General features: G+C 38.7%; 1 protein-coding gene across 1 annotated transcript in view; it reads right to left on the reverse strand.

The window, feature by feature from the left end:
* Positions 1–24,090, reverse strand: part of LOC141984480 (protein eyes shut homolog) — a 461,568-nt gene that overhangs the window by 20,559 nt on the left and 416,919 nt on the right. The gene's annotated exons all lie outside the window — the stretch shown is intronic.

A 24,090-nucleotide genomic window follows, 5' to 3' on the forward strand; every position in this document is an offset into this window, starting at 1 on the left:
GGCTGTTATCTGACCTTAGCTCAATATCAATTCCAATTGGAAGGCTCTTTAACATAGACTGTTCTTAGACATATAATGAGGAAGCGCTGTTGTGTTTCAGACCTATCAGAATATAGAAAGAAATCACTAAAATACAGACTTAATTTATCATGTCATTATAAAAAGAAAAGGAGGACTTGTGGCACCTTAGAGACTAACACATTTATTTGAGCATAGGCATGTAGCTCACGAAAGCTTATGCTCAAATAAATTTGTTAGTCTCTAAGGTGCCACAAGTCCTCCTTTTCTTTTTGTGGGTACAGACTAACACGGCTGCTGCTCTGAAACCTGTCATGTCATTATGTGATTCAGATGTGGTTTTGGGCAGACAGTAGTTAAGCAGCAACATTTTATAGCATATTACAAATGTAGCATTTCTGATTTTTTTATTCAGCCACTTTCCCTACTACTGTATATTTGAGTTGAAGGAAATATCTTGAAAACAAATAGCACACAAGAATCATTAATCTGAATAGGAAAAAAGACGAATGTAAAGTATTTAGATTGGATCACTAAATGTACATTCATAAAATGCATTTTTTGTGCAGTTTTCTATTTCTAGACAAGGTAGATTACTTTTCTCAGTTTTTTTAAAATGGAAAATATAAATCATTTATAGAAAAAGCCAGCCATAGATTATAAGAAATGTGACAGATTTCTTAATGTTGTATAGGGCATTCCCTTTGTTATAATGTTAACAAGATATTATTCTATGAATATGATTAATTAATGGCATTATGAAGAAGAAAACAAATATCAAGAAAATTGTTGCCGTGTTTATCAAGTCACATTTTCCACCCTTGCTTTTTTTATATAGTCTTTTCATATAATTAATTTTTATTTTCACTTAAATATTATGAATGTGTGACCATACATGTTAGAGTTGGGTATGTTGGACAATATTTCACACCAGGAAAAAAGATGTTATATTTCATTTCCAAGGGACATTTGGGGACTACTAATCATGTAGATACTTTAAATACAATTCAGTCACCAAATAAAGTTTCAATTTATCTGAATAAATATTTCTAACTGACAAAAATCATTTCAGATTAAGCTGTCTATCTCTGATTTGTGATTTTTTTAGACTATATGCCCCAGTTAAATAAGTATCAAATTAACTTTTCTACATCTATTTAATAATGTGAAATCACAGACACCTCACTTGCAAGAGTGAATTAGTTTGGATTTGTTGTCACAGCACTAGTGATCAAACCATTTGGTTTGATCTTATTTACCTCTAAAGTGATCAATTTATATAATAAATCCCACTTTTGGTGTAAAGTTAAAAATAGATGTAGAAGACCATGCTGTCCAGTTTTAACAATCCAAATTCTTATTATGAAGCTTTGGGAAACCCGGGAACAAAAGTTTGTGTTTATACACAGAGAACACAGTGCTTTTTCATAACAAACCAGATTGTGAACTTCACATCTGTTTTACTTTATTGATACACAAAGAGTATTTTGGAAGCCGGGTGTTGCAGTGCCTAGATACTAGAATAACTGGCATTATATAAATACCATAAATGGACAGAAAGGAGAGATGGAGTTTTCTGTACACAAGCACTAATTATTGTGACCACTGCTGATTCAGATATTGTCACTTTACTGGTTGGAACTAGTTAACATTTAATTCACTGTGAAATATAAAATTGTAACCAAGCTAGTATCCATTGTATCTTTTGGCTACCACCATTCATACATGAGCTAGGATATGCACACACTGTGATGTATATAGGAAAAAAATCCCACTCACTATATACAAATAGTTTTATTAATTCCAATTGCATGGGCTTATTTATACGAGAGAGATGAGCAGAATTTGTTAATATATTGTGTGCATGAATAGAGACAGTAGATAATACATTGCAAACCGACATTTTTGCTTTGTAAGTGAAGGTCACAAATGAGTCTTGGGAAATGCAGGTTTCAGAGTGGTAGCCATGTTAGTCTCTATCAGCTAAAACAAGGAGGAGTCCTTGTTACATACTTCATCAGATGTATCGTGGGTTTTACCCACAAAAGCTTATGCCCAAATAAATTTGTTAGTCTCTAAGGTGCACAAGGACTCCTCATTGTTTTTGGGAAATGCAGTGAGGACATACTTTCCCTCCAAAACTGGTCCATTGTTGGGAAGAGCAGGCTGTCGATATAGAAATACTTAGTATTTTTAATCTTCTAAGTGTTATAGAAACATTAAGTAACTAATCCTCACAATTAGTACAGCATTAGTACCTGCATTTCACAAAGTAGTTAAATGACTTGCCCAAGGCCAGGCAGTGAGTCAGTGACAGACCTAGGATTAGATCTGATGGCCCTCAAAGAACAAGACTATGCTGCCTCTGCAGACAACTCATAACCCAATATGCAAAGGCCATGAAACAAAAGCTGGATGACCTAGAGACTTCCTCTAGCGATAAGAAAAGAAGAAGGAAAACATGGAAAAATGAAAAGCAAATATATAGCCTATTCTCTTGCTGAACAAACAAAATAAGTCCATTGTGTATTTGAACTATAGGCTAATGTTTCCATTCAATACTGTTCTCAGCCTCTCTCTCTCTCTCTCTCTTTCTCTCTTCATGGCTCTAGTTGATTCCATTATAACATTCTTTCTCCAAAGGTTATTTTAGAGTTGTGTGAAACTATTGATGGAAGAATATTGTGTGATCTAAAGCAAAATGAATGTTAACATGCTTACATTACTGCAGAGATTCTAGTGCTCAAACAGTGTGTTAAGTAGCAGCATGTCTGAGTCAGCCCAGTCTTTCTGGCCCATTTCCAAGCTTCACATCAAGTGTTATTAGCGAATATGATTAACGATTTTGCAAAAGACTGATCAGCCTCTGCAAATATTAGAGTAGTCATAGAAATCTATGAAAGATACTTGTGTCTGCCAACCACATGCAGCTTGGCTCGGTGGTGGAACTCTCCACCTAGTGGCGGTGACCTGCACACCACTGTAGCCAAGACTCACTGAGAGCTTCGTTATCACTAGTAGTTGTTCTAGCGGGCGAATAAAAAGAAAGCAAATAACAGTGTAAGCTGTGTCAGGATTTCCTTATCTCCAGGTCATTCTCACGGGAGCCAGACACCAAATGAGCAACAGTAAAATCTCTCATTAAAAAATGTTAACTCATTTCAATCTACTTTGTACAGTAAAAGTTTCAACAAGACTTTATGGAGTGTGACTGCACTGCAGCGGGTGAAATTCTGGCTCTACTGATGTCAGTGACAAAATGCATATTGACGTCATTTCTCACAATTTCTCCCAGAGCCTTTAAGCTTTAGCTTTATCGTACAGACAAATGGGGCAATACAGTAGAGATGGTGACTATACACATTCATTATACTATTCACATTGTTCCAGTGTAGTTGTGAATAACTTCCTGCATGTTTCCTAGAGTACTGGGAATATAGTAGGATTGTCACGTTCAGCCTGAGACCATTTAGGCTAGGCTAGCTGTGTGAGTGAAGTTCTGATCCAGCTGCATCAAGATGTTTGCAAACACCAGCTCAAGTTTTTGTTTTAGGAGGTTTTATCTCATTGCACATCTACAAATTGTATGCTTGTAAGGCTTGGACCAACACATTGCCCTTCAGAACTACACTGGGAGGAAGAAGTGAACTATTTTAAAGGAAAGGCTGTCTGTTGTCACTATTGCAAGATACCATCTCAAGGGCATTCACAACATCATACTTCCAACCTGTACAAACAGAGGCCACTAGGAGGCTGTTCTCATAAACAGGTTTTAAAAATGGTATAATTCTATTGATTTGAATGGAGTCAAATTGGAGTAAAATTAGTATAACAAAATGGTAAATTTATGGCTGAGTACAATTAAACACAAGACTGCTGGACTGCTTCCTCAGTGGCCCCGAAGAGAAAAGTGGCTGGCCCAAGCAAAGCTAATTTGCCTCCAAATATTCTTCTCTGATGAAATATCAGTGGGTTTCGGGGTAGGCTTTTAGCTTTTTTACTTTAGTTATATACCCCAGTTCCTTCAAATATCATCTCAGCATCTTGCAATCAGTAATTAATTTTATCATTACAAGACCCACTCTGAGTACTATCCCTATTTTGTAGATGGGAAACTGAGGAGAGGATAGATTAACTGACTTCTGTACGTAAAAGAATAAATGGACACAAATCAGACGTCAAAATTATAACATTCAAAAACCAGTCGGAGAATACTTCAATCTCTCTGGTCACTTGATTACAGACCTAAAAAGTCGCAATATTACAACAAAAAAACTTCAAAAACAGACTCCAACGAGAGACTGCTGAATTGGAATTAATTTGCAAACTGGACACCATTAAATTAGACTTGACTAAAGATTGGGAGTGGATGTGCCATTACACAAAGTAAAACTATTTCCCCATACTTATTCTCCATCCCCCCTCCCACTGTTACTCTCACCTTCTTGTCAGCTGTTGGAAATGGGCCATCCCGATTATCACTACAAAAGGTTTTTTTCTCCTGCTGATAATAGCTTACCTTAATTGATCACTCTCATTATAATGTGTATGGCAACATCCATTTTTTCATGTTCTCTGTGTGTATATATATATATATATATCTTCCTCCTGTATTTTCCACTGCATGCATCCAATGAAGTGGATTTTAGCCCACAAAAGCTTATGCTCAAATACATTTGTTAGTCTCTAAGGTGCTACAAGTACTCCTCATTCTTTTGACTTCTCAATGTCACACAGAAATTTTGGCCTGGTCAGGAATTAAACCCAAGTCTTTTGAGTCCCAAACCATTGCCCTGTCTACAATGTCGTTCTTCCAATTTTGATGTGTTTGAAACTAAGATGTCAGGTGTGGACAGCTATGGGAAAAGGTGATCTTCTTTACCTGAATTACTCACAATTCAATATTCTTTCCATGTGCATCTTCAGTGCTGCTGGTGAAAAAACTAGTTAATTATATATGTGCTTTGTGCACTCAAGATGAATTAGGATATTTTCTTCATTACATATCTGCCTCTTTTATTTGCAACTCAGAAGATGTGGGTGAGCAGGGAAATAGCATGAGAAGGATTAGCTCAATAAATGTTACTATGTCTTCCAGTAAACAACTATCAGGTGGGTTTTCCAATTTTATCTTTTTTTAAAATGCTGCTGTCTGGTCAGGCAGAAAAAAATATCAAACACCTGTGTCCAACATATAAAGAGCTGTTTGCATGCTGCTGATGTAATATATGTTCCAGGCCAAATATTATAAGGAAAGTGGGTTTGGGTGGAAAACTTTTAAAGAAAGAAAATCTACAGTATGATTCATTAACTTTATTTTCTTCCCACAGCTTTCATTGTATCTCTCTCTCTCCCCAATTTCATGTGGGGAGGAGAAGAAGTGCGGTTTCTACATCATGCCACACGACAGCTGCTGAACACTGATTAGTAGATCAGGATGGCTGAACAGCAAGATGGTGGAATTAAATGGCCTGAGCCACAATCCACATTTGAGACCAACATGAACAGATCCCACCTACATTTTTGAGATTTTGGACTCTACTACCTCTTCATTCCTGAAGCTGACCTCATATGCATCAATTTTACATGAGTACAACTCATTTGATTCCATTGAAAGTTATTCCTGATTTTTTCAGGGTTAAATGATAGGTAATTAGCTTGTTCTTTCTCTCTCAGTTCCTGTCCCCCAAAGATCTCATATCTGTATTGAAATGCATCTCAGAGTTTTCCAGTGTCTAACAGTCTTTGCTGGACTGATTGGCAGGTTCCTTGGTTAAAGGAGACAATGACTAATGGAGAAAGATGGGAAGCAGAAAAGGAGGCCTCAAAGTGTTCAGACATGAGCTGATAAATTCTGGCAAGTATCTGCCCTTTTCAGGAGTTATCTGAATCCAATCTCCAGACTTCAACTTTTGCCCTTCTCTAAGTTCAGACCCATGCAGCCATATTTGGATAGTACCAAACATACACCTATACTTTTTCCAGTTAACAGGCAGTTTATTTTACCTGATTACCTGAAGGTGTTTTTGAAATGAATTTTTTACAACTTTGGCCCATTTCTGCCATAAGACAAAATAAGAAGATATTGAATGCAATGGCACTGTACTGTGAAACTTGCAGGTGACAAAATGTTAGTTCACATTTTAGCTCAAGAACTTGTGTAAGGTGAGATGAGGTATACTGGCTATTTGCAGCTCAGCTTGAATTTAAACTGAACAATTCTGTGCAGCTCCATTTGCTACTTAATGTAGCTGTAAAAGTGTTTTGGCCCTTTGGTCTTCTGTATTCGCTGCACAACCTTCAGCATATTTAACATTCATACTGTTCCTCTAAAGGAAAAAGGCAACTTGTCCTTTCTCTGGCTGCCTTAACTGGATTTTCTGAGTATTTTTTTCATATTAAAAACAACAACCCTCAACTGTAAGAGCAAGTGATTTAGCGTGCCAAGCTGTTTTGTTGATTTAGTTCCAGAGGAACAAGAAGATAATAGCCCAAAATGAACTTTTGAAGACCCAACAGGAGATATTAAATGAAAAAATGGCAATACTAGGGAAAAATCTATAGAAAAAAAGTAAAATATAGTGTGAACTGAACTAAATCTAGACTGTATGAGATGCCATAGCATTTGGTTAAATTTAGTCCTTGGAACATTGCAATAATATCAATCGTAGAGTAAGAGTCAGTCCAATGAAAGACGGAAACTCTTCACAAGACAAATCTCTCTTAGGACCTAATTTTTCCATCCTTACTCATATTTAGTACTTTACTCCACAAATAATCCTACTGGCATTGATGAGAAGGCTTATGGAGTAAGGGGGCAGGATCAGGTCTACATTAATTAAATCAGGCCTTTTAAAAGCATATGTGTTAATGCCTTTAGATGTTGATTAGGACACTCGCACCAGAACTGGGGTGGGGCAGAGGGCTATGACCCCGCACACTTTTAAAAGTGGGAGGGCCATACCCCCTTTTTAACAAAAGAAATATAAGTGAAGAATTCATGTTCTTTGCAGATTTCCCCCTTCCCACCCCCTCCCCAGCAGAATAATAGATACAGCCAGAGAGACACTGCAATTACAGCTTTCACCCAGCGGGGCCATTGTAACACCAGAAGAGAAGGCAGCTGGCTCACTACCAGAGTAGCCAGGTACAGAGAAGGAGGGGGCACTTTGGCCTTGCTCCCACCACTTCTACAAAGGTTCTGGCACCCTTTAGGGTAATAATTCACAGGATCATACATGTGTGCCTTTACCAATAGAACATTGTACCACTTGGAACCATAAACTGTCTTGAAGCCTTTCATATTATAATTATGTGTAATAATAAAATATAGTATTTTCTTCTTCAGTCTGAAAGGAAAGACCTTGGTTTGTGTGAGTATGAGAGAAGGTGTATATGTGTGGGTGTTTGGAAGGCACAGGGGTAACACTTCTTTCATTCAAAGATTTTTCTATTTCTTATTATTACAGGCAGAGCTGATGGTGATATCTGTAGTTAAGGTTTCCTGACACTTTCCCTTACAAATCTTTGTGTTTTCAGTTGTATAAAACTATGGCAAATTTGAAACTTGGAGGCTGAAATTTTCTGTACTTGCTCTAGGTTGGATTGATTTAATGTAACTGATTTACTTATATTTCAGCAAAAATAGTGCTATCATTTCTAGGGTGAAATAGGTAGTGTTGCTACTGTTAAAGCATTTTTCTGTTTATTTGAAGAGCTTTAACACCTCCAGGGTTTGGAACAGGAACATCATATTTGGTAGTATGATGGTCCTGGAGTCAGCGACATGCCTTATGCTGTTCCCTGTGGAACTATGCTTAGATTTTGCTCAGTTATAAATCTCTGAAAAATCACCATTTATACATGCTCAGTTCAGCTGGTTAGAGGTTTGCTGCTAAAATCTCTGAGCATTCCATCTGCACTGAGGCCGCTCTGACCCCCTAGAGTTCTCTAAATACCAAGTGCACCAAGCATGCACCTCCAGGTATGCTGTTAGAACTCTGGGCAGGAGGAGGATGCCATTGTGCCTTTGGCCTAGGGAAAACAGATTAAGTAAGAAGGAGCATGGAAGGAAACACTACTCCCCCTTCCTGCATTTAAAGTAAAAGGAGAGCTCCTGCTTCTTCTGGCTTGAGTAAGCACTTCTTCTCTTCCTTCTTGATCTGAGGAAGGATTCTTTCCAAAACACTCAATTCTTCAACTGTAATAAATCTGTCTAATATGGTTTACTTGGACTGTGGGCATGGACATGGATTAGGCCTCTTATGCTGTTTCCCTTCCCCTAACACACCCCAGAGCATGGAAATCCAGGTCTACCCTGTTTATGAAATATCTATATTGGCAATCTTACTGTATCCTTACATATTCTGAAACTCCACAGTGTTTTTCTTTATCTGTACTAAAGGGTGTTGGCATTGGGCAGCACAAAATGGTTGTTATTTTTTCTGTACTTAACATACATCATGCAGATGCTTATGGTTATAATAAACAAGATGCTACAGGTATTCCAAGACTGGGATAATTTTTGCTTTGTATTAAACACAGGAATAAGAATTAAAGCTATTTGCCCCACATAGTTAAAATGCACACATTATACCTTAAAGAATTACTGTATTAAATTATGTGATGTTATAACATGACAAGCACGGACATTAGATTATTGATTCTCTCTGTAGGAGTCAAGGTTCTTCTGCTGAAGGTCTTTTTCCTGCTTTTTTGAATTTGTTTCTCTGCTACAGTGACATATGGCTTATATTTCTATCCTCTTTGTGGGAGAGTTTTTAATTCCATTCTATATTTTTAGTCCTACCAAAGATGAGCTATAGATGGTGGTAAGATCATGAATGGATATCTGTGGATGCAGATGATAGTATGGGGTAATGTTAGCACCAGTAATCACAGAACAAAAAGACTGTGAAGAAGACAAATGATGCATATCAGGAAAAGGTGAGCAAATTGAGAAGGAAGTTTACAGTCTGGCACAAAGCCATGTCTGTATGTGACTTGGAGGGAAAGCAAAGCATAATGAGAAAAAGTCAATGTTGGGAACAGGATGAACACAGACAGCCCAGGCCATATGAGTTAACTGCATTCCAAAAGGTACATTCAGCATAGAAATAGTGACACATTTTAATCAAAGGGAGAACAGTCTTGATGGTTCCTGGGCTGCGTTCCTCAACTACCTTTCACTTGGACTCTGAGAAGAATGCATTCTGCATTTGATTCTCTTTATCCTGACTACTAAGGTTTATTTAAGAAATTTACACTCTCCATTCTAAGTTTCACAGTATGTTCTTTCCAGTTGTGAAATTTAATTTTCATACCAGTTTTTGATACTACCAGTGTGCATTTCAAGACTGCAAGTAATTACACATTTATTTGTTTTGCATTTTCTTCTCCTACATCTAAGCTAACTCCCACACAGTCTGTTGCTCCCTTTTCCAGTGCTCATTCACTACAATGGCCTGTATTAACCTTGCAAGAAAGCTGATTTAGCAAGTTTTAAATAAAATAATTTGTTGTTAGCACAGACAGAAATATTTGATGATGAAGAGAATCAGAGCAGGCCTAACTGGTCTGCGTTAAAATAATCAGCCACCGGATGACCTGGCTTGCTTCTAGTCTGACAGAGCCTGCTGTACATGTGTAAATTATAAATTGCATATCGTGCTTCAAGCTGATTGGGAATGCAAGGTGTTAGCAAAAATAAAGTTATATAGAAAATAACTGAAATAATCTCAGTGTATCAATTTATAATAAAAGACTTAGGCAGATGACTCTTTGCATAAACACACTGAATGCCCTTCATTCTGTCCTCTCTGGAATCACTTGCTGTTTCCACTTGTTCCTGGAGTTTACAGGCTTCCATGAATTCATCAGCACCCTCGCTTTATGAAAACACCAAATGTGATTCTAAGAAGTGTAATGGGAGGGGTGTCATAGGTTAGGCTAGTAGGTTAAAACTATGGCCTGCTGTACATTACACAGTTTGGTTGACAATTTGGTAAGACAGCTTATGAGAGGCATAGTGTTTATGTCAGTGTAGTTAGGGCGACAGAGTGTTCAGTAGGAAACAGAGAGCCAAGGGGGATATGTGGGGGGCGAGGGGGCAGCTTGCTGGAAGCCTGAGGTGTAGCCAGGCTCCCAGCAAGGAGCTGCCAGCGGAGCTGAGAGACTGGGCTTTCAGCTCCCCAAACTGCCCCTCTAAGGTCGGTGGAAGTTCTCCTGGTGAGGACACGCACCATCCACCCAAGGAGTGTAGTGTGAACATGCACCACCACAGTAATTATTATGGTGACTGTAAGTAGACCTCATATAGGTTGACTTAAGTTTTTTGTGTAGACGTACCCTTATATTTTTCTCAGTTTTCAATTTTTTAAAAATAAACTGTCATTTGAACAATTTGCACGTAAAGAGAAAATTGGCATATACTTTGTAATGTCAAATGAGTGAAACTGATTAAAAAAAGAGAAAAAACACTTTTTCAGAAATATTTCCTTACTGTGTCCTACACTTAATTCCTATCTGAAAACATTAACATACCCTAGCGAAGTCATAAAAATGATGAAAATATATGTAAAATTTGAATACTATTCAAAAAATATTTGCCTCTAATTTCCTGATTCACAGGCAGCTCCTTCTGCATACCCTCCCTTTACCTGGGATTCAGTGGAAGTTTTGACTGTGAAAGGAGTGTGGGATTGATTCCAAAGATATTGACTTTTGTACTACAGCCGGATGAATAACTGACCACTCTAGTGAGGGGGAGATCACAATGCACTGAAGATGCTAGAGGTGGGAAGGTGACTGAAGAAAAGAGAGATGACCGCCTTGGGAAACTCACCTCTAATTTACCTCAACTTCCCCCTCTTCTCATTGTAGCTGGCAACGTGACCAGTGGATATTAGCACAGTGAAATGTATCTTAGCTCTAAGTTTGGTTTTATAGTGTATAACAGCATCTGCAAAGGGTGCTTAGGACTCTTATCTGGCTTTTGGGAACAGCCCTGTATTGAGGGTAGTACAGTACTACAGCCCTCAAGCAAGGACATGGTGGAGGGTATGTTTATCTAAGTACTTATAGGATACTCATCACCATAGCATCTGAGTGTCTCACAATCACTAATGGATTTTATCCTCTCAATACCCCTGTGAAGAAGGGAAGTACTATCCCCATTTTACAGCTGGGAGAACTGAACAACAGGATAGATTAATTGACTTGTTCAAGGTCACACAGGAAGTCTATGGCTGAGTCAGGAATTGAACTTCTACTCACTGCATAACTGCCCTTGCCCCATGGGACACAGATGGAGTGTACCCACTGCCATTTTACTGTAGTTTTCTCCCTTGCATGGCCAGCCAGCGCCATTGTTTGGTATGTGAAAAGCTGAGGTGCAATTCTATAGCCCCATATGCTTCTTGCCCCTTTATGGGTGGCTAGTGTTCCAAGGAGTAAGACTTTGCCTCACGGGTGACTTATATTTCTTGCACCCTCCCCTTTCCTTGGACACCCACACAAGGACCAGCCACAACTTGTCCTATACTTTCTACAGTTTTCTGTATCTACAGAGTAAATGACACTTTGTATTAAAGTTTGCTTGTCTGAAGTACACTAGCAGAAGACAAGTCAATTGCTAGAAACCTGTGGAACCAATTTCACATCTGTATATATCATATATATATATATCAGAAAATATAATAATGCCACTATATAAATCCATGGTAGCTCCACACTTTGAATACTGTGCGCAGTTCTGGTCACCCCATCTCAGAAAAGATATATTAGAATTGGGAAAGGTACAGAGAAGGACAACAAAAATGATTAGGGGGTATGGAACAGCTTCCATATGAGGAGAGATTAAAAAGACTGGGACTATTCAGTTTAGAAAAGAGACGACTAAGGAGGGATATGAAAGAGGTTTATAAATTCATGAATGGTGTGGAGAAATTAAATAGGGAAGTGTTATTTATCCCTTCACATAACACAAGTACCAGGGGTCACCCAATGAAATTAACAGGCAGCAGGTTTAAAACTAATATAAGGAAATATTTCTTCACACAATACACAATCAATCTGTGGAACTTGTTGCCAGGGGATGTTGTGAAGCCAAAACTATAACTGGGTTTGCAAAAGAATTAGCTAAGTTCATGGAGGACAGGTTAAGTTATGATCAGGGACACAATCCCATGCTCTGGGGGTCCTTAAGCCTCTCACTGCCAGAAATTGGGACTGAATGACAGGGGGTGGATCATTCCAAAATTGCCTTGGTCTGTTCATTCCCTCTGAAGCATCTGGCATTGGCCGTTGTTGGAAGACAGGATCTGAGCTATGTGGACCATGGGTCTGAACCTATGTGGCCATTCTTATGTTCCTATAAACCCATTCTTCCACATAAGCAAAATTAGACAGGAGATAGAGAACTGGCTAAAAATTACTTTGCCTTTATGGATTTTTTGTTCATATTCTCAAAGCACACAAGAGCTAAACAGTTTAAATCAATTTGCTACTACCTTACTTATTTAACAGGAGATGCCACATGACAACTCTATCCTTACCTGGCTAAATTCTCTCTAATAGAGTAACGCAACACAGAATTTGGCTCATTAGATCTGAAAAAGTTCTGGATCAAGTACCTTTATGATTCATAACAGAAAGAACTAATCAATTTCCCAGAGTTCCACACAATCAAGGAATAATGAAAAAATATTTCTTTGATGCAACATACTCTACATATTAGGTTATATTTTAACAAGTTTATCATCTGGTTTATAATCGGTTCCTACGCTTCAACAGTAGTTTCCATTGACTAGTTTTCTTTCCAATTCACTAGCATGCACCCCAGTTCCCATGAAGAACATCCAGTCTCTGTGCAATATAGCTCTCACTCTGTACTGTCACATCTTAGTCTTTGCAAGTATTCCTCTCTGATAGTTATCAGCTGGATAGTATTAAATTCCCTGCATCTTGCATCTTCCCTGGAGTTGAGTGGAGGGGGTGCGGAGGGGGGCAGGGAAGACTAGCATTTTGAACTTTTTATTTGAGTTTCAAACATTTTAATATCCACAGGTAGGGAGACAAAAAGGAGACTTGCAAGCTACCACAAAAATACAAAAAAATACACAGGGTAATTGTTATGAAAAGCAATCATGTCAGCAGCATCTTAGCACACACTGTTTGTTCCACTACACACATTCAGACTATTATGTAAACTTAACAGAACCACTCCCACAAGACTTGGGGGAAAATAGTTCTGAATATCTTTACAAATATTTTGAAAATGTAGGACTGAGGTTTTTTTTTTAATTCTTAATTTAGTAAAATATTTTGCTTATTCAATATATTTCTCCTACCCCCTCTTCAATAATTAGAGCTAAAGCTGCTCAAGTGTTAATTGTACCAGTGTAGTCACAGGGGGTGGTAGGAACAGAGTAAAGAGCTGACTGTTCCAATGAACTACTCAGGAGTCATCAGAGAGGAGCTGAGCTCCGATGAACCTACTATAATTGATCATCAGCAAATAGGAGGATAGGTTCTCTGCTCTACTTTTGCCAAGCCAGGCTTATGGCCCACTTGTTCTCACCTAAACCCTGCTATTTCCTGCCCCTGAACATTCCTGTTCATCCCTAGCCCAGTCTCCCCCATATCTCATCTCCCTGTTGTGCTTCATAGTGTATCAGGGAAGTAGAGTTGGTGGTTGAACAGAAATGGGAGTGAGGGTGGGGGACACGATTCAGTGGGGATGCTGAAGAGGAACCGACAAGGTACTGGAGATATATGGACGTCTTCCTTCAATTTTGAAAAAAAAAGGGTGTCCAAAGCCATTAAATTGGCTCTGTGGACTGATTTTAATTTCCACTTGATTATCTTTCTCCACACAAATATAATGCATTCTCCCAATCTTGGAATTGTAAAATTATTACACACCCCCAAATCAGGGGAAAAAGCATTTGAAATATGTATTCATTATTAATAATTTATGCCATTCTCCCTTTGTTACTACTTCTGATGAGTGAGTTCTCTTTCATGACCCTCCACTAGCTGATCCAACAAAGCATAAGACTGAGAGCATCAGTAAAATGATATAACACAATAACTGATGTTATCTGTATCTGTCATTTAGAAAGTCACAGATAACAATAGCAATTCTCAGCTGTGAATCCAGCATTCTTTTTCAGCTGATGGAAGGTTTATTGTGATTAATAACTTTAGGAATGTCTTCTGAAAATGAACTTTTTTTGCTTAGCATTTACTATGCAAATTATTCTGAGGTATAATTTACATTACTTATGATAAGAGGTGAAGGCCCTAAAATATGTATTTTCTGAATTGCAGGCTGAGTTTGACACTCCTTTAGTAATTCTTTGCGAAGTTTAGAGCATATGATAGATTGGTAATATCTTCATATGCATAATTATTAACATAATTATAGCAGTCTTAATGATAAAACATTCTAAGTATAGAAGAATTTATCAGGGACATTTATCATCTGCCTTTATTGTTTTAATATGTGTGCATATTTATATGACAAGGGTTATACATGTCCCTAATTAATCCTTTACTTTAACAGTTTAAGTACACACACACAAATGACTTGTTGAAACAGTTTCCAACACTTCCTCTATCATCAGCTATTTGCTTCAATATATTTTACAGTGTGCCAGGTACTACTGATGTCTTTACCTTGCCTCAGGGAGGCAGTGAATTATATGAAAAGTGGGAGATTGTGCAAACATGAGCAAACCACAGAGACCAGCTGCATTGTTATGTTCTGGTAGAATTCTTCATTTTACAGATAGGTACCGATGGAACTGTTTAAATGTGCCCAGCACTGTAGTTATTTCTACTGTTAACATGGTTACTCATTGTCACCTGTTTATAATAAGGGGGCTACAAAATAGTTCTTAGTCTGGAAAGTATCACCGGTCCTGAAAGAGTCGGAAATGCTGCATTAGGGAAATACTACCGGGCAACCTGGCCACCACATACATGAGCTAATTCTAATGAGAATCATAAAAGTACGTATGTCTCAATAAACACCAAATACACTGGGACAGGTTTAGAGGCAACATTTCTTTTTGCTAACTTGAGGAAATGACCTACCCTGCACACCTGGCTGTATCACCGAGTTGTCACAAAATCCTCCTATTTGTATAGTAAATGCTGATTTTTGCTAATGGTTTTAAATGGACATTACATACACTGCCTTGAAAGTGAACACATAAAGCATCCTCATAGAAAGTATAATCACACACAAAAATGGTGTCACTATCATGTGTGGTAGTAAGATTGTTTATCAAATGGGACTTCACCTCCACCTTGAAGACACAGATCATCATCGGTCAGAGGACAGACAGTGGAAGAAGAAAGGAGCTGACTTAAATCTTTTTAATCACCTATGCTATGTAACAATGTAAATTATAAGCAAATCAGTCTTCAGAACATTATTTTTGTGCCAATAAAACCCCAAAATGGAATCATTTCTTTCTTGTGCTGATTTTCAAACTGATTAGAGTATTTTTACACTTTGAGCTGGGGTATGTGATTCCCAGCTGCAGGAGCCATACCTGCGCTAGCTTGATCAGAGCTAGCATGCTAAAAATAAAATGTAGCAGCAATAGCAGCAACAGAGCAAGTGAGCCATCCTGAGTACAACGCACAGGGTCTCAAATGGGTACATACTCAGGGCATATAGCCCCACACTTTATTTTTAGTGTGCTAGCTTGATGAGAACTAGGGCAAATATGTCTCCTCGGGCTGAGAGTCACACTCCCCTCTCGAAGTGTAGACATACTTTAAGAGAGAGACAAGAGCTACTTTATTCCCACAAGTTAAATGTAGTACAAATTGAATTACTGCAACTACTACTGTGCCTTTTAGGTTGTTTCTTGATCATGTTAAGTTAAACATGCTTGTAAATAAATCCCCTCCAGAAAACCCTGGTAATAGCTGAAGTGTTTTCAGTTGAAAAAAACAGGTAATGTAGATTTAAAAAAAACAAGACATATCTATGCTTTTTTACAGAGAATGCAGTCATCTGTAGCATTCTTATTATTATCATAAAGAAAATTTAATTTCAGGTGTAAGATATTTGACTATCCCTTAAGGGAGAGAGGTTAAATGATCTCTGCTTGTTGCAGTATATCTGAAAAAACAGAACAAGAATGTCTCATTTAGTTTCAAAGTCAGAGAGTGCCTTTGGGTTAGTACTCTGCATTTATTCCCAGTGTGGATCTTATCTAACAGAATGTCAAGCTTGAGTATTATAGGCAAAGTTGACATAAAATTTGAGGCTATAAAATCACCAGCAAAATCTAATTTTTGCAAATGTCATGTTAAGCAAGAGATTGGAAGCTGTGCAATACTAATTGGGAGTGAAAGAAGAAAATGGCACATTTCAGAAAACTTCATAAATGTTTGAATTGCTATTGTTCATGATAGTAAGCGAATTTATAAAAGTGTTTAGTTTCATCATTAAGATTTACAAAACCCAAAGCTTGAACTTTCAACTAGTTTAAAGTTACTGTAGTTGTAAAATGGGCAAGGGTTCAAATATGGAGAAAACAACTGGGAAAGAGAAAAGAAGGTTACTCACCTTGATGAGTGTGCCTATGGATTCTCCACTACCCATCCTCCTCCCCTCTACTTCAGAGCTGGTTCTGGCTCTGTGGTAGAGAAGGAACTGAGGAGTCTGGGTCATGCACACGATACTTCAACCACTAATGGCACGTGAGGCAGGCATCATGAGTGCACAACCCGTATAGGCACTGCTGTAACATTCTCCAAGCGCAGGCACAGGGGTGCACCAACACCTGGAGTGGAGCACACACAGGGACACTCATCTCAAAGAACCTCAGCTACTGCACAAGGTGAATAACCTTCTCTTAGAGAGAGAGATCTCCCTGTGGGTGCTCCACTCCAGGTGACTGTAAAACAGTGCCCTTTAGAATGGTGAGCGCTTCAGAGTGGAGAGTGGATAATCATGGAGAGTATTGCTCGACTAAGTCAGGTATCTGTTTAAGGGCCTTGCGTGATTGCATAATGTTTGGCTAAGGTGTGTTTGGAGGCCCAGGTGGCGGCCTTACATATGTCTATCAAAGGAATGTTGTTTAGGAACACTGTGGATATAGATATAGTGGCTATAGATCTGGTCAAGTGTGTCCTAATCATTAATGGGGGTTCAAGTGCCTTGTAGTTGGTAGCATAGGCAAATACATATAGATATCCACTTAGAGAATCTCCATGTGGATATGGATGTACCCCTGGATTGTTCTGCTATGGCTACAAAGAGTTTTGGAGTAGCCCAAAATGGCTTGGTTCTGTCCAGGTAAAATCCAGTGCTCTTTTAATGTCCAGTGTGCATTGTAGTTTTGAACGAGTTTGCATGCGGCTTAGGGAAAAAAAGTTGGAAGCTGTATAGGTTCATTAACACGGAAAGATGAATGCATCATGAGTAGGAATTTGGGATGGGCACGTAATGTAACTTTATCCTTAAAAAAGATCATATACGGTGGGTCTGCCATAAGCGCCCCTATTTCTCGCACATATCTCATTGACATGATAGCTACTGGAAATGACACCTTCATGGACAGGTGCTATAAAGAGCAGATTGCTAGAGGTTCGAATGGTTTCTGAGTCAGGGTCATTAGCACCAGGTTTAAGTCACAAGGTGTTGTGGGTGGTTTGACATCTAGATAGAGAGTTTGGATGCCCTTGAGGAATCGTTTGGTGATTGAGTGGGCAAAGATTGTAGTGTCATCAATCTTTTGGTGAAAAGCAGCAATGGCCGCCAGCGTACTTTCATTGAGCTAATGGAAAGGCCTAATTGTTTTAGTTCTAAGAAGTAATCTAGGGCCAATTGGAGAGGTGCAGCTGTTTCATCAGTTTGCCTGGCAGTGCATCATGTTGTAAATCTCTTCCACTTATATAGGTAGGTGCTACAGGTAGAATGTTTCCTATTGTGGAGTAGCACCTTTTGGACCTGATCCGAACAGTTTAGCTCATCATGAGAGAGCCATAGAGAAGTCATGCCTTGAGATGTAGCATCTGTATGTTGGGGTGCTGTAAGTACCCCTCCCATTGTGTCAGTAGATCTGAGTGGAGAGGGAATGTGATTGGAGCACGTGCTACATGTGTGTCATATAGGGATACCGACCTTGTCTTGGCCATGTGGGGGCTATTAGGATGACTCTGGCTTTCTTGATCCTTATTTTCTGTATCACTGGGTAAGCAATGGTATTGGTGGAAATGCGTATATAAGGTCTATGTTCCAGCTGATTAGAAACATGTCTCCCATGGATTGCTTCCCCAGACCCACTCTGGAGCAGAATTTTAGACACTTGGTGTTGTGGGCAGTGGCACATAGGTCAATGAGTGGTTGACCCCACTGTCAGAATACAGATTGCAGTATCAGGTTGCTCAATTCCCATTCGTGGTCATAGGGAGTTCGTGGCTGAGTTCGTCTGCCATGGTATCCTGGCATCCAGGTAAGTATGAAACTGAGATATGGATGCTGTGTTGGATACAGAGATTCCAAAGTTTGATAGCCTCGATGTAAAGCGAGTGTGATCTGGCTCCCCCTTTTCTGTTTATATAGAACATGCAGGTGATGTTGCCGGTCATTATCCTTATGCACTGTTTTTTTTATGAAATGCAAGAAGTGGAGGCAGGCACTGCAGATGGTGTGGAGTTCCAGAAAGTTTATATGTAGGCTTGTCTCGGTTGTGGACCATAGTCCCTGTACTGTGTGACGTTGCATGTGTGCTCCCCACCTGATGAGGGAGGCATCTGTTGTGATAATCTGTGATAGAGAGTCTTGTGTGAATGGGATCCTGGACCACAGGTTGCATGGGTGAGTCCACCAAGCTAAGGAGTCCTTGACCTTGTGGGACATTGTTAAGCGTATGCTCATTTTGTGTTTGTTTGATCTGTACACAGTCGCTAACCATCCTTGTAGGCAGTGCATGTGTAGATGTGCATGATGCCATGTGGCCCAAGAGTTGTAGACATTTGTGGGCCATGATTTGTAGACTGTTCTGCACTGTGGATATGATTGTCTGTATTGTGTCGAGCCTGTCTCATGGGAGCAACGCCCTTGCCATCTTGGAATCGAGGTACACGCCTCGGTTCTAGTGTTGATGTCTTTATGTTTAAAGCCGAGGCTTTGGAAGCAGTGTATCACTGTTTGCGTGGAGCACACGGCTTCTGACTGGGAGTGCGCCTTCTGGAGAGAGTTGTCCAGGTAAGGAAAAATTATTATGCCTTGTTTTCTTTGGTGCACCGTTACAATGGCGAGGATCTTGGAGAAAACATGGGGTGCTGCTGACAGGCTGAAAGTTAGTACTTTGTACTGACGGTGATCTGTACCCAAAGTAAATCTCAGAAACCGCCTGTAGGCGGGATGTATCGTAACATGAAAATAAGCATCCTGCAGGCCGAGGGATGAAAACCAGTCTCCCTGCTCCAGCGCCAGTATTATAGTTGTTAAAGTAACCATCCTGAATCTTTGCATTCTCACGAACTTTTTTAGTCACCTGAGGTCGAGGATGGGTCACCACCCCTCACTTTTCTTATGTGTTAAAAATAGTTGGAATAAAACCCCTTCCCTCTGTATTGTACAGGCACAGGCTCCACTGACCCCAACTGGAAGAGATGATCTACCTCTTGGTGTAACAAGTGTTCGTGAGAGGGGTCCCTGAAGAGGGACGGGGAGAGGGACTGGGTGGGGGGTATAGCTCTCAATCCTTCTGTTTTTAATAGGAGTTCAGGATGCCTGCTACTGTCAGGAGGTGCCCCAAAGTGCTATGTTGTGCTGTTTTGCATTATCAAACTGTTGATGCTTTTCACCTTTAAAATCCCTCTAGAAGAAAGGTGCACTATAAATAAATGTAAGTCATCAAAAAGCATGCTGATTTATAGTGTTTGTTAACAATCCTGATAGAAAAAAAGAGAAAAGAAGTCCAAAACTGAGAGCAGGTGAAGAACAAATTTGTGCTTAATCAAATTAAAAATATAATCACAATAAGTAATAGCCAGAAAAATCAGTCATGCAGCATAACCATAAAAATGGAGTAAACCCATGGGAAATAAAAAACAGAAAAAAAGATGCAATTGAAGGATTTTTTTTTCTTCCACAAGAAAAATAAAACCAATTTTAAAGGTAATGTAGTAGCTTACATTTGAAAGATCAGATCTGTGGTTGGAGTATCTGAAGTGTAAAATAGGGTCAAAATAGAGCCTAAGAACACAACATATTTTTATCAGCTATATTATTCGCCAAAGTTCAGCATAAGTTTTATTCCTATTTTCTAATGCTATGAGCTGTTGGGGAAAACAACAAAAATAATTAAAAGGACAAAACAGAAGGATTTTTAGGTATATAAAAGCAAGAATAATTACTATAGTATGGTGAATTATATAGATATATGGGTGCAAATAGATCTAGTCTGAAAAGGACAATAAGAACAAAGTGGATTTGAGAGTTATTTATGAGTAGTAATTAACCGAACACAAAAAGACACTGCAGACAATAGAATCTGAGAAGATTTGTTGCTCTAGATAGCTCATATGTTGCCTACACACAGAAGGACTGAGGCTGTTGCCAACTGAAGTCAATGGAAGTTTTGATGGGAGCAAGATCAGGCACGGAGGTAGCAATATTTACAGTGTAGATCGTTGAAAAGTTTCCTGTTAGCTCACAGTAACTTTCATTACACTAAACACTTCAGTGTCAAGCTTAATTAGCTCCTATTCATTTATGCCAATTTCCTTTTACTTTGATGGAACCATGTGTACATCCAAAGATAGAATGTATCTGTTAGTAAATTAAGACATTGAGAAAAAAATAGCAATAATGGTGATTTCAATATATGAATCCTCCTGGTTTCTGCCAATTACTCTAGACTTTCCTTTCAGTCCGTTAGTCGAATGGCATTGATGACTGTCTTCTAGCTTGGAAGAAAGGAAACATGGCAGAAATCATTTCAAGGGAAAGGCCTTTGTGATGAGAAAAATGCAGAATGATATTCCAGAATGAAGGGAAGACGAAAGCTTCATGACCCTGCAATGGCTAGCCTTATATTCTGGATGTCTGCCTTAGATAGATAATTGTTTGTCCTGTTGTAGCTGTGTTGGTCCCAGGATATTAGCGAGACACAGTGGGTAGATGATATAACTTCCCATAAGCATTTAAGATCAGTCTGTAATCGTGAATTATTTAATATGGGAATGACTCTGCATCCAGCTACAAAAACACAGAATATCAAAATAAAACTATAAAAGAGTATCTGAAATGAAACAGTTCTGCTCAACAGATAATACAATGAAAACTAATGAGATTAAGACCAGAAGAATCAAATTGATTACAGGACATTCAGATATATTTTGATTCTCTATTTCATCTCGTTATGCCCAAAGCTTTAGGAATCTGTTTTCCTTAGGGGGAACAGATCTTCAATTTTATTAACCAAAGCAAATAGTGTAATAGTCTGTCAGCAATAAAACAAAAAAATAATGAAAATCTAATACAACTAGTCTACTAGTGTTCACATATCCCACAGAGAAAAATCATCAAAATCAATCAGATCTTCAGTTATTCTGTAAAGGTACGAAGCATTCATGCTGGGCATGACCACAGTAATAGCACAGTCACAGAAGGGTATAAGCAGATTTATTGAAAGAGCTGATTAGGCACTCTCATGATGTCACTGTAAGGTCATCTAGATTGAGAGAACCAAGTCTATGCCAGGCAGAAAGGGTATGATAATTTAAACATCTGCTCTTCTGGTTAATGAGCTTGAATAGTTGTTTGCTTGGTTTTGATAGATTATCTCTGAGAAGCTGAAGACTGTTGTTGTGTGAAAGCAGCGAGTTTGTTTGGAAAGGTGACAGGCTTGGGGTACATTTTCAAATATATTGCATATTATCTTCAAACTGGAAAATATAGATGGAATTGAGAAAGAACAGAAAGCACAAATGTATGTACTTTAATAGGAATTCATCCCTCGGTGCTACTTGAGTTATGCTCTGCTAGCAAACCAGGGAGGATATTTTAGACACTTCTAGCTAATGTTCCATCAATAAGGGTCAGTTTTAATTGGTTCTATTGGAAGTTATATGTATCAGTCTGGCTATCATACAGTTTAATTTTTTAAGGCTAAGAAAAAGTGCTGGATTGACAATGTTGAGACTGAAGTACTCAGTCCACAGAACAGTGTTTAAGAAGAAAGTGTTTAAGAAGCCTGACCTTTTCCAACCAGCTTCTGAGTCAGGCACTCAGGAAAGTAAAATTCACTTCTGGGACACCAGAGGAGCACTCAAAGATAATAAGGCCATTGTGGAGAAACTAAATGATCTGGAAAAAGGAGTAAACAGTGAGGTGGCAAATTTTGCAGATGATACAAAACTACTAAAGGCAGTTAAGTCCAGCACAGACTGTGAAGAGTTACAAAGGGATCTGCCAAAACTCGGTGACTGGGCAACAAAATGGCAGATGAAATTCAGTGTTGATAAATGCAAACTAATGCACATCGGAAAACATAATCCCAACTATACATATAAAATGATGGCGTCTAAATTAGCTGTTACCACTCAAGAAAGATCTTAGAGTCATTGTGAATAGTTCTCTGAAAACATCCACTCAATGTGCAGCAGCAATCAAAAAAGCAAACAGAATGTTCAGAATCATTAGGAAAGGGATAGATAATAAGACAGAAAATATCATATTGCCTCTATATAAATCCATGGTACAACCACATCTTGAATACTGTGTACAGATGTGGTCGCCCCATCTCAAAAAATATGTATTGGAATTGGAAAAGATACAGAGAAGGGCAACAAAAATGATTAAGGGTATGAACAGCTTCCATATGAGGAGAGATTAATAAGACTGGGACATTTCATCTTGGAAATTAGACGAAGGGAGGATATAATACAGGTCTATAAAATCATGACTGGTGTGGAGAAAGTAAACAAGGAAGTGTTTCTCCTATCACAAGAACTAAGGATCACCTAATGAAATTAATAGGCAGCAGGTTTAAAACAAAAAAAATGTAAGTATTTCTTCACACAACACACAGTCAACCTGTGGAACTCTTTGCGAAAGGATGTTGTGAAGGCCAAGATTACAACAGCGTTCAAAAAAGAACTAGATAAATTCATGGAGGATGGGCAGGGATGGTATCCCTAGCCTCTGTTTGCCAGAAACTGGGAATGAGAGATAGGAGATGGATCACTTGATGATTAACTGTTCTGTCCATTCCCTTTGAAGCACCTGGCATTGGCCACTGTCAGAAGACAGGATACTGGGCTGGATGGAACTTTGGTCTGACTCAGTATGGCCATTCTTATGTTCTTATGTTCTAAATCAGCATACTAAGACTTAGACAAACTGAGTGAAGGGATTCCATGAACAAGTCCAACCAGAACTCAGATCATGCAGAAATATGTGGCCCAGTCCAACTCCAATTCCAGTTAGTGGGAATCTTTCCCACAGTTACAATGGTAGTTGACTCAGGAACTCAGGGATTTGTATTTTCCCACTTTCTCTATAACAGTTGAGTAATTATGTTTCAACGGACACCTCTTTCTGGGAACTGGAACAGGGATATACTGTGCGTGAGCTATGTTAAATATATGTAGGGCTGCCTTATAACACACATAATCATAGGAGGAGGCAGAGGAAATCCTTTTCTATGTACATTCTGGCTTCATTTTCTTTTGTGCTCTGGATGACAAGAAGACCCTAGACCTGTGATTTATTGAACATTATTTAAAACTCTATCAGAACTTCTCCTGGAAGTTAAAATGCCTGTTCTTTATCTTTGAAAATGGATAATACTTGCAGCACAATCTGAAGGTCTCCAAATCCAGATTCTGGCAGACCAAATGATGGGAGTAGATGTAAAAGTCAAGGACCACTTACGTGAGAATGCCTTGCCATCGGCCCCCTTCCATTTCAACCAGTTTGTTAGCTTAAGTGCCTCAGCTGATCAAAATTGCTGCATTACTACATAGAATCAGAGACAATATCTGATGTAGATAGCATCCAAACCATTTAGGGTTTTTATAGGACAAAAC

This window comes from Natator depressus, chromosome 3 (genome assembly GCF_965152275.1).
Source record: "Natator depressus isolate rNatDep1 chromosome 3, rNatDep2.hap1, whole genome shotgun sequence".
NCBI lineage: Eukaryota > Metazoa > Chordata > Testudines > Cheloniidae > Natator > Natator depressus.